Source organism: Lonchura striata, chromosome 7 (assembly GCF_050655825.1).
Source record: "Lonchura striata isolate lonStrDom1 chromosome 7, ASM5065582v1, whole genome shotgun sequence".
NCBI lineage: Eukaryota > Metazoa > Chordata > Aves > Passeriformes > Estrildidae > Lonchura > Lonchura striata.
In genome coordinates this window covers 2011895-2027604 of record NC_140709.1, presented here as the reverse complement: position 1 = coordinate 2027604, position 15710 = coordinate 2011895, and positions in this window count along the sequence as shown.

Sequence of the window (15710 nt, the reverse complement as noted above, 5' to 3'; positions counted from 1 at the left end):
GCAGAGCTCAGAGCCCCGGGAATGTTCCCCTGGAGAAGGGAAGGATCCAGGCAGAGCTCAGAGCCCCGGGAATGTTCCCCTGGAGAAGGGAAGGATCCAGGCAGAGCTCAGAGCCCCGGGAATGTTCCCCTGGAGAAGGGAAGGATCCAGGCAGAGCTCAGAGCCCCGGGAATGTTCCCCTGGAGAAGGGAAGGATCCAGGCAGAGCTCAGAGCCCCTGGCAGGGCCTGAAGGGCTCCAGGAGAGCTGGAGAGGGACTGGGGACAAGGGATGGAGTGAGAGAATAAAGGGAAATATCTTCAAACTGGGAGAGAGGAGGTTTAGATGGGACATTGGGAAGGAATTCCTGGTTGTGGGGGCTGTGGGGGGACAAAGGACCCCAGGAGAGGATGGAAACACATTCCCCTCCCCAAAATCCCTCTCTGCTCCTCCCCGGCCTCAAAAAGGCCACTCATCCTTTAAATCTTGGCCACCTCCTCTGCTCTTTTCCTTGCCTCTTTTCCAAACACCCTCCGGCAGTTTTTTCCCTGAGTCACTTGGCAGCGTGGGCCAAGGTTTGACAAGTGACTCATCACTTGGAGTGCTGAGGCCATGAAATGTTATTTTAGAAATTAAACACCCGACACGTTCGCAAAACAAATCCCTTTAAGGTGTCTCCCAAAGTGGCTCCTAAAAGGAAAATGTTTGCAATTAAGTCACTTCCCAAAAATGTCGCCTTCTGTGCTGAGTGGCTGAGCTTCTTTCATCTTCCCTTTGTAAATATTGGTGGTGGATTTGGGAAACTGGGGGAAAATTCTCCGTTTCACCTCATAAATGAGCTGACAATGGAACAATTTGCTGGAAAAGTGTTGGTTCTATTTTCCCTGTTAATGACGTGGTTTGTGATGGTTGGAATAACCCATAAAATTCCAAAAAATCCCAGATCAAATCCGGGCTGGGCTGGGATGGGGATGATTGGGGTCTGTGCAATTATGGGAAGCCTTGAGCCCACAATTTACTCCTCAGGCTGGTTCTTTTATGCTTCCCACATGTATTTAATTTTGTGAGCCGCACATTCCCATTTTCCCCTGATTTTTGTATCCTTTTCTTCTAAACCCGGCAAAATAACGTCATTATTAAAGGGATTCTCATGTGATGCCTTCATTCTGAAACAAACCCAAGGGGACAAAGTTCAGAGCAACCCAGAACTGCTCTTGATTTACTGCAAATATGATTAAAATTTTATCTGAGGGCTTTTTTTTTTCCATGTTTGTTTTTCTTTTTTTCCCTCTGTACTTTGCTGCTCTGTGTTTTCATCCAGCACATAAAAGAGGCTTTTAGGGGTGTTTTTTTTTTTTTTTTTTTTTTTTTTTATCCAGCAGTTTAGCAGTGCAAAGGTGCTCGTGGAGGATTTAAATTCTCTGCAAGCTTCCCCTCAGTTAATCACGATTTTTATCATTTTAAAAGCAAAGCAGAGAAGGGCTGGGTAATAAAGGGCAAGAAATGCAAAGTGCAGCACGTTTTAAGGGTCACCCTGTGGAATTGGGATAAATTACAGCCAATTCCTCCCCGCTGGGACATCCTGGCTTTTCCAATGGGAAGGTGCCGGGTTTATTTGGATTTGTAGCTACTCCAGGTTTTAGGATAAAGCCCTTTCCCCTCACATTTGCATTCCTTAACTCTTTTCCTTGTGCACCACCGCTGTCCTTGGGAAAGGGAGGGTTTATAAATGGATTTAAGGAGCTGCTGTTTCACCTAAACCCCGCCGTAAATGTCATGTAAACAGAGGTAAAATAACAAACAGCCCTGGAAATCACTTAACGAGGTTTCTGCAGCTCGTGGCTGCTCTTCCTGGGAATTTCAAGCTCCTTTAAATGAAACTTAACAGCAAGAAGCCTTTTATTTTCCTAATGTTTCCAACAGCTCTGGCTGTGGATTCATTCTTCATGGAGGGCTTTTACATCCCTGGCATGATGATTCCCTCATAGAAATGATAATATCCTGGCTTTTACGGGCAATTCCAGCTGACTGAATCCTGATTTTTAATCACTCTTCTCTCACGGAGAAGGAAATTGGTCAGAACCAAGCTTGGACAATCCTGATGATGCTCAGTTTTGGGACAGCTGTTCCTAACATGTGGAATTTCATCCCAGAGCTGTGCTTTCCACCCTGGGAAGGTGGAGTGCACTGCATCAGGTGTAATAATAATAATAATAATAATAATAATAATAATAATAATAATGATTTGGAATCCAGCATCTCTTAACTGACCATTCCCAAACACTCCAGAAAAATTAATTCCATCCCACACAGGTGCCTTGAGGGGAATATTTCCATGCCAGAACTATAGACACTCAGGAAGGCTGACAATAAACTCTGGAAATGGGTCCTGGCTGGAATATTTGGAGCCTGGCTGGTGGGAGAAGGGAAGGAAAGGGATGGCAGAGAGGGAAGATCCATGAGGAAAATGCAACTGCAGCTGCGCTTTACCAAGGGAAACGCATTTCCCCATTTGGTTTTGCTTTCCTTCCTCCCCAAAAAAAAATCAGGAAATCCACATTTCCTTGCTCCCAGCTTTGGATCACAAATGTTCTGGGCTAAACTGGTGGGAATTGCATTAAATTAGGGATAAGGTCTGGAACAGCTTTTGCATCGTGGTGCTTCTGCAGGGAAGCTCATTTTCCCTTGGAAATGCTCATTTTCCCTTTGGAAATGCTCATTTCCCTTGGAAATCCTCATATTCCCTTGGAAATGCTCATTTTCCCTTGGAAATGCTCATATTCCCTGGAATAACCAATCCAGGCAGGGAAGAGTTGCTGGTCCCCCAACTGCAGCTGGCAGCCCTCGGGAGAGCCACAAATCCATGGGGTTTCCCACAGCCAGAGGAAAGTTTGGATCACAAACCCAAGGAAGACTGGGACAGTCCCAAACTCAGCATTCCAGTGCAGATCCTGGCATGGGAAACTGGGATAAAACAGGAAGCCACTCAGATAAACTTGTTTTTGGGGAAGGGGATTAATTAACTACCTATGGGATAAGCTGGATAAATCAAGCGTTGACGAGCAGCTTCCACATGGGATGGGTGATCCCAAGGCTGTTTCCAGCAGGGCAGGGCTGTACCCTGGGGTTCCATGGAGCAATCCAGGTTGTCTCCTCCAGGAATTTGTATTTCAGGGCTTAGAAGGAATTCCTGCCTTGCTGGAGTGAGGGGTTGGCTGACCATGGATGATCCAGTGGGATTGGTGATCCTCAGGGCCGAGAATTGGCTGTGGTGTCCCATTCCTCTCTGCATGCCCTGCTAGAGGAGCCTAATGATCATTCATTAATTAATCCTGGGAATGAAGTGCTGTTCCATGCATTTCCCAGTCCCTGGGGAGCTGGGAACTCTGCTGCCAGCAAAGCTTCTTCCTTTCCCAACCGTGGAGAGGAGATTTTGGAAGAAACCCCGTAGGAGGCTGCTCCGGGGGTGGATTCCTGAGCAAAGCACTTCCATGCTAAATAAAAAACTGGGAAGAAGCATCTTCTCTGAAGGATCCAGGGACTGGGCTGTGACTCAGGAGTCCTGAATGGAACAGCTGCTGCCATCTGGCTCCATCTCAGCGCCCAGCCTGCCACGGATGCCGTGGTGCCAACGGAGGGGTGGCATCACCTGGCACGTTCCTAACGGGACATCCCACCTGCTATTCCCACTTGGATGCAGAGAGCAGAGGGCTGGAAAAGCCCTGGGAAGCTCAGGAAGGTGGCATTGCCCCTGGAAGTCCCTGGCATGTGGGACATGATCCGTGTCCTGCTTTGTTGTCCCTCCTTTTCCTGTGGAGCCCACAGGCTGAGGTGGATTTTGCTCCCAGTCAGCCACAGAAATAAACTGGGAAAATACACAGTGGATGTGCAGAAATGTCAGAGTTAATGGAACTCAATTCCAGGCTTCCAGACTAATCCAACATTTGCATTTTTCTAACTTTAGTAATTTCCCAGACTTTGGATCTGGCTTCAATGAGCACATAATTCCTTGTTTTCCTGACGAGGAGTGTGGATTTCAAAAAGCTCCCTCCATGCAGTGAATTCAAGGGGAAATGCTTTTTCTTCATATCAATCAAGCTCTTTTAAACAACTCAAGTTCATTTCACGCTCTTCTCCTTGATTTCTGTACCTCGTGATCAGCAGCAAAGCAAAGCTCGGAAATAAAGCCGAGCTTGTTTGGCAAAAATAGAATTTGCAGAAGCAAAATGGGATTTTAAAGCTGGTACCTCCCTTTGTCCTGGATTTTGGGCAGGAATAGGCAGGAGAGGGATGAAATGGGGAATATTTTATCCTGCTAATCCAGCTTCCCACCTGAAATGCCACTTCCAGGTGTCCTGGGTGCTCTTTTCACCTCCAAAAGGCAAAGCCCATCCAATATTTTGGCCAGCAGCAGGAAATGCCACATTCCCTGGGGAGTTTGTGGTGCCAAACCTTTGGCATCTCCAGGAACTGGTTACAGCTGATTGGATTCCCCATGGAAGGGTTGGTGAAACTGGGGGTGGATTCCAGGGGAGGTTGGGGAGCATGGAATTACAGAACCATTGAGATTGGAAAAACCTCCAAGCATCTTCCTTCCCATATATTTGCTGAAAGTGAGGATCAAGGGACAACATTCCTTTAATCATCCCACTGGTGTCACCTGTGGATTATGGAATATTCCCTGCATCCACTCACACTGAGGGTGTCAGGAGCTGCTTTCCAATATAAAAATCTTTGATCCCTCTGGATCCTGCCATTGGGAAGGCAGATTCGGACTAGGAAGAAGGGGCAAAAGAAAGAAAAATATAGGGAAGAAAGTACACATTGGAATAGCATATGGAATGGTGCAACGGGGCTGAGCGCCCATGGTCATCCCAAAAATCTCTACTCTGATGTTGTTGCATTTTGGAGAAGTAAGGAGAGCATCTCAGATATTTGGATAAAAAGCTTCTCTGTTGTCTTGTCTCCACAAATTAAAGTCTGGCTTTTTTTTTTTTTTTTTTTTTTTTTTTTTTTTTTCCTGGGGAAAGCTCACTTTGCACACTGGAAAAAGGATGCATTTCCCCTTTTCCCGTCTTTATTTATCTCAGCACAATTCTAATTGTTCCCGTAAAGCCCGATTCCCGGAGGGCACTGAAACCAAAGGGACCCTTTCCAATTCCAAACCAACGCTCCATTGTGTCCTTAAATCTCTTTCTTAGCCACTGTTTCAGAAACCTGCCATCCTTTTCTTTGATATTCCCGCTCATTGCTCATGAAAGCAGGAAGAAGAGGGTGCTCCTCTCCCTTTTTCCCTTCTCCAAGACACAAAATGAGCAACCTCCTTCCCGGCTTTTGTCAATGATCACCGGCTGCCATCTCCTATCAAAGCCCTTCCAGGAGTGACAGAGCGGAAAAAATAGGAAAGGACCAGGAGAGGAGCATCCCATTCAGCACGGAGCACTCAGCACCCACGCCTGGCTGCCTGAGAGGCAGCTCTGCTCCCGGGAAAAGCCACCAAAAACAAAGGGAAGCGGCAGGAGCTCCGCGCGCTCCATCCGCTGCTCATTTCAGCAGCTCCGGGATCTCCGAATGGACACAGGGGTGGTGGCTGGGATGAACACGGGCCAGGGAACACCGGTGAGGGGCAATTTCCCTCCTTCCTTAATGGATTTGTGTTTTCCTTGTGGGGCAGCAAAGTGTCCTGATGGTTTTCCTGGCGGGATCCGTCTCGCCGTGGGGTCATGGCGGGGACCCTCGCAGCGTTGGAGAGCGAATTCTTCACGGGCCAGATGCTGCCACCTTTATCCTCTCTAAGTGGTGCCTCTCCCAACCCCATCCAACGGGAATGGGCACGGCAGGGATGCGGGAGCCCGCGGGGGGTCCCTCGGAGCCGTGGCCTCTCGGTTGCTCATTTTAATGGGGATTTATTTGGAGCAAACCCAGGAATTTCTCCTCTTCCCTTGAGTGAAGAGGAAAAAAACAGCAACTCAATAACAGGCAGTTTCTTCCTAACTGTGTAATTCATGGATATTTGTGTGCGGGATTTTTGGCCAATTACGGCGTGAAAAAAGCGGCTATCCCTTTCCAAAGTCTTTCTGCATCCTTCCCTAAATTCATTACCTCCCTTTATCTCAACTCCAGGGGCACATTTAGGCAGAACTCCTTTTAATCTGCCATTTAACATTTTGTTTTTTCAGCGAAATATTTGGCAGCACTTAAAATATTCACCCCAAAATGTGTCCCTACTTGTCATTGCCCTTGTCCAAAGTCTTCCCACAGCCTTTCCCAAAGAAATTATTTTAAAAAATTAAATAAGTGTTTTTTAAACCTCCCGTCTGGCATAAATTCCAGCAAAAAAAGTAAAACAGCAGGAGACCCTTACTTTTTCAAGGCTGCTGTGGACTATTATTGAAAAGTTGAGTGGAAAATCATCGGATTTCCATTAATTTCCTCATCTACCAGGAGTCAGGGGGTTCATTCCCGTCTCAGGTAAAATATGGACATAAATGCTGGAGGAATTAAAGGGATTTCAGGAAATCTTGAAGATCCTCCTCATTAGGAGAACTGAGTGATTACAGTTTCTGCAAACTAGGAAGGAAAGAGGGAAAATCACGGAAAACCCATGGAAATGGCTGCCTTTCTGCTTTGTTATTTACATGGCTTTGGGGATTGATAAGGGAATCAAGGAAAGAGAGGGAAAATGAGAAAAAAGCCAGCCAGCTCATGGAAATCCAAGGGCTTGGTTGAGGGCCCATCCTTTACTTTTGACATTCAAGAAATTGTTAAATAACTTTATCCCAGGTTGAGGGCGGCATTTAGGGAAAATCCCTTTTATTCTGCCACTTTCTTCCCTTTTGGTAGTACATTTTTGGCAGAATTTTGGATATTCACCTTGCAATTGGGCTACACTTCAATTTTCCGCTCCCCTTGTACTGCTAAGAGGCTTGAAATCAGGGTTGGGTAGAGTTTGCAAAGTTATGAAAAAAAGTTATGGAATATTTTGCTTTAAAATAGACTCTGTTAAAGTTATCCCAATCCAAGGGGAAAGAAAGGACATGTTTTGGAAAACAAGACATTGGGTGGCCTTATATTTGCCACAGCAGATGTTTAGAGCCCTGATATATTTACTTTAAGAGGGAACCACAGAGTATTCCAAGCTGGAAGGGACCCACAAAGATCACCAAGTGCAGCTCTGGGATGGGGATGGATCCCACAACTTCGGCCATTTTATCTCCAACCAACTGAGCTCATAGGGGATGATGGCCAAAAAACCAGGGAAAATGGAGATGACCGCCCTTTCCAAGCCATTTTTCATGTCCCCAGACATTTTTGTGCTCCTTTATCCCAACTCATTCCGAACTATTCTGGTTTCCTGTCCCGTGTTCCCGCTCCCGCGTTGCCTTTGGATCCTCCCCTCAATGGGAACGTTTTCCATGTCTGTCACGGGCCTGCTCTCCCGGAGATTGCCTGGAGGCTGAACTTTTGTGTAATAGATTTTGACACCCCATATGGCCCCCGCGGCCTCTGCGGCACGAGCCGAAATCCCGCTCGCGTTGTTGGCAACTCCGAATATCTGGGAGCAGCCCGGCTTTGCCTCTTCCGCGGCGATATCCGCATTTGGGAAGATTAATGTGCTGATCAGGCGCTGGCAAGGAGCTGGAGTAAATGACCTAATGGGTCTTCCCATCCCTAATTCCCGCCTTTTATTAAGAGGGATTCGTTGTCGCCGCGGCGCTGATTTGTCGGAGCTGTCACTGCGAGGGGAGGCGGGAGAGGTGGCACTAACGGTGTCATCTAAATCCATCTTTTTTTTGGCACCTCTGCCCCTGTGAATCACGAGGACCATCTGGAGAGCGGGCACGCTGCCACGCCGGCAGATGGGCAGGGGTGTATCGAGCTACGGGCCCGTGGATGATTATCAAATGCGCTGTCGGGCGAGCATTCCCAGCAGGAATATCCAACCTGCTTCCTGGAATGAGCCTCTGGACCTGTAGGTAGAAATGAGCCGTTTAGCTCCCAAAAAATCCCTTCCAAATTGTCATCCCTGGGCTGAGAGGTGACAGGGAGGGCTGGGGGAGGAAAGGCAGGGATTCTTCCTGGCTGCTCCGGTGGGTGCCGGTGGTTTGGCAGCACCATGGGATCCCCCTGGAGCCACAACCCACATCCCAAGGCTTTAACAATTTCACACACAACTGGGGAATGAAAAGCTCATAATTATATATAATTTTATATACATTAAAAATACAGAATATATCTAGTTATAATTCCTAATTATCATTGCTTCGTTCCATCCCAACGGGAGCATTTGCCTCCAGGCCTCGTTCCTGCAGCTGGGACACAAACACAGACAAGGCACAATTTGCTGCCACGGAATATTTTTAGCAGGTCATCCATTACTCCAGAATTTCTGCTTTCCCACGAGGGGTGGAAAGCTGTTTTTCCCCTCACATCCAATTTATTTCTTTGGAATTCAGACCAAGCCAAGCGCTCTCCAGCTGGGGACAGCGTGCTTGTCACTGGAGGTGGCTTCACTGTGGGTGGGGACACTGGGGGTTGTTTATTCCTTCTCCTCACACCCAGCCCCTTTGGTTCAAGCGGATTTTGTGGATTTAGCTCCAAGGGACAGGAATTCCTCACTGCCCATCCAATCTGGAATTGTGGAGAAGGGAAAACGGTGAGGGTGCTGCTGGTGCTGCAGTCATCCAAGGGGGATCATTAGCATGGGCTCCCTGCCATCCCAAAGAACCTGGATTTATCCTGGATCCAAGCTGGAGCTGAGGTGGCTCAGCTCTGCCCATGCCACGCTGGGGCTGGTCTAAAGGGCCTGGACAGTGCTCTCTCCACGTGGAGCCAGTCCCGTTCTGCAGGGTGGGATGCAATTCCCAGGAATCCCGACCCAGTGGAAATTCACTGGAATGGTGTTTTTAATATGCAACCAAGGTGCCCAGAGTTTAGATACTGATTAAATAGGAGGTGCAGCATGGAAAATTGAGTTATTCCTACTGACCTGGAGCTCCAGGAGTCCTCCTGGGATATGGATCTGAGTGTGTGGGGAGGAGCAGCATCTCCAGCAGAGCTCTGATCCTTGGAAAATGGGAAAAGATTTTGCAACAGTGCTTTCTTTTCTTCTGGAATACCTGAGCAGAGCAGGATTGACGAGGGAATGACAGTTCTCACTTCAGGGCAGTAGCCGGAGGGATGGATCCATGTGGGATGGACAGGATCCTCTGCATGATGGAAAGTTTTAAATTCATTTCTGATTGGCCTTCCCAACTAAATCTCCTCCATCCTGTTTGATTTTTATTCCAGATCTCAATTAGAGCTTAGTGCAAGGTAATTGGAAAAAAAGCTGGGATGTGGAATTAAATGGGAGCTGCCCACACATCTCCAGACTTCAGTGGAGCCACGCGGTGTAGAGATGGTTTTTTACCACAGGCTGGGCAGATTTTTTCCTGTTTTATCAGGACTAATTCTCCCAGAGCCTTTGGCCACAAGCAGAGAGTTTAATTATAATAAACCCCCTCTGGAACATCCCTACTCCAAGTGCATTTGGAATTAGGGAAGCCAGGGAAGCTGCTGCTCATAAATCAGAGGGAGAAGCTGCTGGGACTCCCCTCCTTCTCCCGGTCCAAGCATTGACCTGTGAGATTTGGCACTTTTGGGAAGTGGGATAGAATATCCTGATTCCATGATTCCCAAATCCTTGCTTTTAGACATAACAACAAACAGCCTGGAGTAAAAGAGCTGGATAATCCCATCTGAAGTAAATTATTAACAAAAGTCCTTCCTCTGGAATTTCTTTAAACTCTGCGTGGCTTTTTCTGCTGCCAAATTCACTTTGTGCTGTTGAAAATTGCTTTTAATTGTTTCCTCCCTTATCAAGATTGTTATTTTCCCCTTGGCAAACCCTGAGGTTTATTCACTATTCCTAATGGAGCCTGAAATTATTATGGGGTTGTTTATTTATCTCGGCTGTTCATCATGATTAAAAAATCAGCTTATTCCTTGGGTCTGGATGATTTTGGGGAACATTACCATGGAGCTGATGGGCTGGTTGAGCTGCCCAAGTCCCAGAGCTCTTCTCTGCTGCCACTTTCCCTCTCCATGGAAAAGAAATTATGGAATGGCTTGGGCTGGACCTTAAGGATCACCCAACAGGCAGATGTTTGAATAAGTTGGACCAAAGTGTTCCCGGGCATCCTTCAGACCTTGGAATGATGCTGGTGGAGGTCCCACCAGTGAACACGGGATAATTTGTCCTTGGGATTTGGGAAAATACTCCTCCTGCTCTCCTAAAGCTCCAGCTCCATCCATTATGCCTATAAAACCTGGAGCTGGGATTTTTGGGCACTTCACTGCTCCAAGCCCAGGCTCCAGCTGTGGCACCTCTCCAGCTCTTGGACCAGCCACATTCCCGGAGCGTTTCCATGGATAAACATGCCAACTTTCAGCACTTCTCTGTAATTTTTATAAGGACTGATTCAGAAAACTTTGGGGTATGCCTCAGCATTCCTGGTGGGACAGATCCCTGCCTCCAGCCCTGTGACCTGAGCAGGATCCGCTGGAGACAAATCCTGTGACAATGGATTTTCTGGGAGCAGGATCTGGGCTTTAAACCACTTCCCTTCCCTCCGCCCATAAATGATCCCAGTCCTTTTATCCATAAAATCCCTCGTGGAGGGTTTGCTCTTGGCACCCCACTCCATAAGGATTTCCCTCCCAAACAACCCTGGAGCAAATGGATGAAACCCTAAAACTGTGTCCCTGCTTCAGTTTCCCTGGAAAACTTTTGGGAAGCCTAAGGAAGGCCATGCCCAGGGCCAGCTGTGGTGTCCAGAATGGTTGGTGTTGGCTGCTTCCCATCCCAAGGAATCTCTGGAAAGGAGGGCAGAGCTTGGAGCACCCATAGGAAACCTCAGCAGCCAAACTGACTTGTGAGCAGCAGCCCATGGAATTCATCCAGGAATCACCACAGGCTCTGCAGGGTGATTTGCAAGCCCAGGACGATCCATGGGAAGCTCAGTTCCCAGGATTTCTCCGTAGCAATGACTGGGATCCATCCTGCACCTTTGCAAGGGGAGCATTTACCAGAGGTATAAATGTGATTTATTTGAGGGATTGTCCCCATTGTCCCTTCACCTGGATCATTTCCCCCATTCCATCGGTGCCCACATGTGAGGAAATCTCATTTTTGTGGAAGCTCCAACAAATCCTTCATTCCAAGAGACCCGGGAGAAGCACAGAGCCAAGGGCTGGGATGGACTGGGGGCACAGGGAGTGGCTTTCCCTGCTGGGAGCTACATCCCAGGGATTGTGAGGGATCCTGGTGTCCCATCCACGGGGGAGCTCTGGATCTTCCTGGATCCCTGTGATGCTCCTGGGTCACTCTGAACAGATCTCCTGCATGGCAAGGGGTGCTCTGAGCCTCTCTGCAGGCATTTCCTGGCACAAGGCTCATTTCCCCGGGTGGACAAAGAGTAATTGATCCGTGGAGAGCACGCAGATCCATTTATTCCTTTAAGGAATGAGTCACGGAGCGGGAATTGCTCTGTACTCCATGCAGAGCCCTTTGCTGCCTCATCCCCACCATCCCACAGCCATCCAGAGTCCTTAATCAAAGACCCCAAAAAGCTGGAGTCGTGTCTCATGAATTCCCTTTGATCCTCAACAACCGGATTCACGCTCTTTCAGCCTAAGTTTGGTGGAGTTTTATTCTTCTTTCTCCTCAGAAAATCCTTTTTAGCTGAAATTTTCCCCTGCTTGTAAAGTGTCCCATTATAGAGCTCCGGGCAGGAGGAGATTAATGTCAGCTCCCATTTCTGCATCCCTATGGATCAGAAGAGCCCTTTGTAATTCTCCGTTCTTTTGGGGAGAGTGGGATTAAGAAATTCCAAAAAAATCCCCCATTGTCGCTTCCCGGGTTATGGCTTTTAGGGAAATTCCCTTTGCCATAAAAAGTGATTTATTTTCCTTGGCCTGCTGTGAGGGTGAGCCCTGCCAGACTCCTGAAATGATTCCCAGCGTTGACAGAGGATTGAGATTGTGGTTATAAAAGCAGGAGTTTTGGGATTTGCTGGGAGGAAAGTTCTGCAGCAGAACCCCAGGCTGGGAGGAAGTTCTGCAGCAGAACCCATGTGCAAGCAATAAGGAGAGGAATGCTCTTGGAGAAGGCAGCTTGGAGGATTTACTTTGGCATCCTTTGGGTGGCCTGGGAAGGCCGGGAAGCTCTCGGGGAGTGCCGGGCGTGGGGCTTGGGCTCTGGGAAAGGGAATTTTTGTGGTGTGGTACCAGGACACTCCGGCTCCTTCCCACCCCTCTGGATGCTGCTGGAGGAAAACATCCAGCTCTTCATTTCCCTCTGGAATGGGAATGAGCAGCGGGACAGCAAACCTTCCTCTTGGGAAAACCCTGCTGGCTCCCCACTCCAGCTCTGCCTGGGGACCAGTGCTGGGATGTGGCAGCACATTTCTCTCTCTCCCTCTCAGGATTTTTCATGGAGGTGCACAGAGAGAAGTGAAAGAGAAAACAATTTCTATTTCTGCTCCTTGTTTTCCCATGTGAAATGTGTTTGGAGAATTGTTTACCTGGGGTGATGCTGGGTTGGATTCTGGTGAGGATTGTTTGAGCCTGGTGGCCAATCCAATCCAATCCAATCCAATCCAACCCAATCCAATCCAATCCAATCCAACCCAATCCAATCCAACCCACCTGGGGCTGGACTCTCAGAGAGGGTCACCAGTTGTGTTAGAAAAAGTAGTATATAGTTTTAGTATCCTCCTTTTATATAGTATATTAATGTATTTTAGCATAGTTATAATAAAGAAATCATTCAGCCTTCTGAACTGAGTCAGACATCAGCATTTCTGCCCATTGGGTTCTCCTGCATTTCCAATACTGGGATATCCCAGCTGGAAAATTGCTGCCAGACTTCCTGTCTTCCCGTCCCTCTGGATGCTGCTGGAGGAGAACATCCAGCTCCCCATTTCCCTCCCAGCCAATGTGCCAACGGACTGGGAATGTGCAGTGGGACACCTCTCCTGGAAATCCATCCCTTGGGAGAACCCTGCTCGTGCCCCACTCCCACTCCAGCTCTGCCTTGGGACCAATTTTTGGGAAAATTGCTGCCAGCACTTCCTGCTTTCCCACCAGACCTGTTCAGTTTTGCTTTCTGCATCCAGCATTGATTCCTGTGGGAATTCAGGCTCGGTGTCACTCCCTTTGCTGCATGGATGATCCCAGATACCTCCAAAGAAATCCAAGCAGGACAGAGAGACCCAAATCCAAGGAATGCTCTGAAAATTTGGATGTCGGTCTGACCGACCTCGGCTGGATGAGCTCCTGGCTCCTCACCTCTCTCAGGATCCTGTGCAGAGCTGGAGCAGGCAGGAGATGCCTGGAGCAGGACAAGGTGGAATCAGGACAATCCCATGATCCTGGAATTTTGGGATCTGTGGGAGCAGCAGCAATGAAGAAACCTCAGGAAGGAAACCTGGCTTGGATAAAGCCTTGATTAAAACAACAAGGAGGGAGCTCTGCTGGTGATGTCCTGAATGTTTTTCCTCTCCCTGGATCCTGGATTTTCACCTCTCAGAGGTTAATGCCATTTTTTTGGCTCTTTTTTTTTCTCTTTACAGAGGACCTTTTCCTCCCTGTGGTTTTTGGATGGTGAATGGAGGATTGGGGCTGCAAAGTCTCATGGATTTGGAGGTGGGCTTGGAAAAGATGCTCCAGAGGGGGAAGGAGAAAGAGGAGGAGGAAGAAGAGGAGGAAGAGGGGAAAGAAGAGGAGGAAAAGGAGGAAGTTGAGAATGAGGAAAGGGAGAAGGAGGAGAAGGAGGAGAAGGAGGAGAAGGAGGAGAAGGAGGAGAAGGAGCTCCCAGAGATGTCTGGGCAGTGAGGAATCTCCTTCCTCCTCCCCCAACACAATTCCCAGAGCTCTCTCCAGCCCTTGGAGGGGCTGAATTCCCCCTCTGGATGCTTCCACCTGGGAATTGGCACCGTGGGGCACGAGGGAGATTCAGGCTGCCCCAGGGAGTGCCACAAACCCAGCCCTTGCTGGGGACCTGCCTTTGATTCCCTCCTCTGAGCATTCCGTGTCCTCACGTGGAAGGGAAGCAGGGCTGTAATTTTGTGAAGAGGGATTTGGGAACAAAGCTTGGACTCATCCCTGCATAAACAACACTCCATAATGAGCAGAGACTGGAAAAATCAGCCCCAGCCTGGTCATGGAATGGCTCTGGCTGCTTTTCCTCTCTCTTTTTTTTTTTTTTTTTTGGTCCTTTTTTAAATTGCAAATTTCTCCAGTTGTGAACCTTCAAACAATTCCAGGCTGGGAGAAGGAGACCCCTCACTGCACAGACATATCTGGGAATTCCCTTCTCCTTTTTCCTTTTTCTCCTTCTCTTCCTCCTCAGCTTCCTCCTTCTCCCTCTTCCAATCCCACCTCCAATTCCCTGCATAGGGAATCACTCCATGATGAGCAGAGATTGGAAAAATCAGCCCCAGCCTGGTCATGGAATGGCTCTGGCTGCTTTTCCCCCTTTTTTTTTTTTTCGTCCTTTTTTAAATTGCAAATCTCTCCAGACGTGAACCTTCAAACAATTCCACGTCTCCTTCCATCTTTTTACGCATTTAAATGGAGTAATTTGTATATTTGGAGGTGGAAACTGGGATTTCAGCTGGGGACAATTGGGACATACAGTGAGGGGGGAGAGCTGGTACCCCCTTATCACCCAGCCATCAATACCTCTGCAAATATCAAACAGAAACCAGGGGAAAATAAAGATTCTAACTCCAAAATACAGCAAATTCCTTGATTGCAGCCTGCCTACAATTCCTCTGGGGTGAATCCCTCATGGTGTTTGAATTCCGTGTAATAACGTTGTGGAGAAGGCTCCGATTGAAAAATTAAGGGAGGGGGAGGAAGGAAAAAAAAAAGGAAAAATGGCAAGAAATCATTGACACAAATTGTTCTCCCGAGCTATTTTCCAAATGCTGCTCGGGATGCGATTTCCTTGGCTGACATTAGGAACACTCACTGCTCACTTGAAAGCCAGGAGAAGAATTGCAGTTGTTAACAGCCATCTCCAAAAAGATACCTCAAATTATCCCAAATTACTCGGCTGAAAGAGAAATCCGAGGATATTTCCTTTAATATCAGAGCTGCGGGAGGAGCCCATTCCCAGTTTCTACCCCCGACTGGAAATACGAGGAAAATACAAATTGAGCCCATGTTTATTGAAGTCACTTCCCCACTTGGATCCTTTTCCTGCTCACCAAAGGGGCTGGGAGGGCTCAGCCTGGAGAAAAGGAGGATCAGGGGGATCTTCTCCCTCTTTCCTGCTGTTTCCAAGCAAATGCTCCCCAAAAATCCAAGGAGAACATGAATGAAACTCAACATTAATTCCCACCATGCCGTGAATCCATGGAAAAATCACCCCTCATCTCCTTAAGCCACTGGAAAAAGCTGTCACAGGAGTGTGGGATGGAAGGATCTGAAGGAATGGAATGTTTCCACGTGAAAAAGGAAGAACCCCGAGGCCAGGGAAAAAAAGGGAAAAGTCGTGAGGATTACCCACGGAGCAGCTCATTATGGAAGCGTTGTGGAGTCATTATTTTCAATAAGTGCATCTCATTCCAGAGGCTGGGATGGGGAGCGAGGTGGATTTGCATTATTATTTATTCATGAGTTTTAAAAGGATCATTATTTCTGACGGACAGCTGCTGTCAAAAGATTTATGGAGGGGAGCCA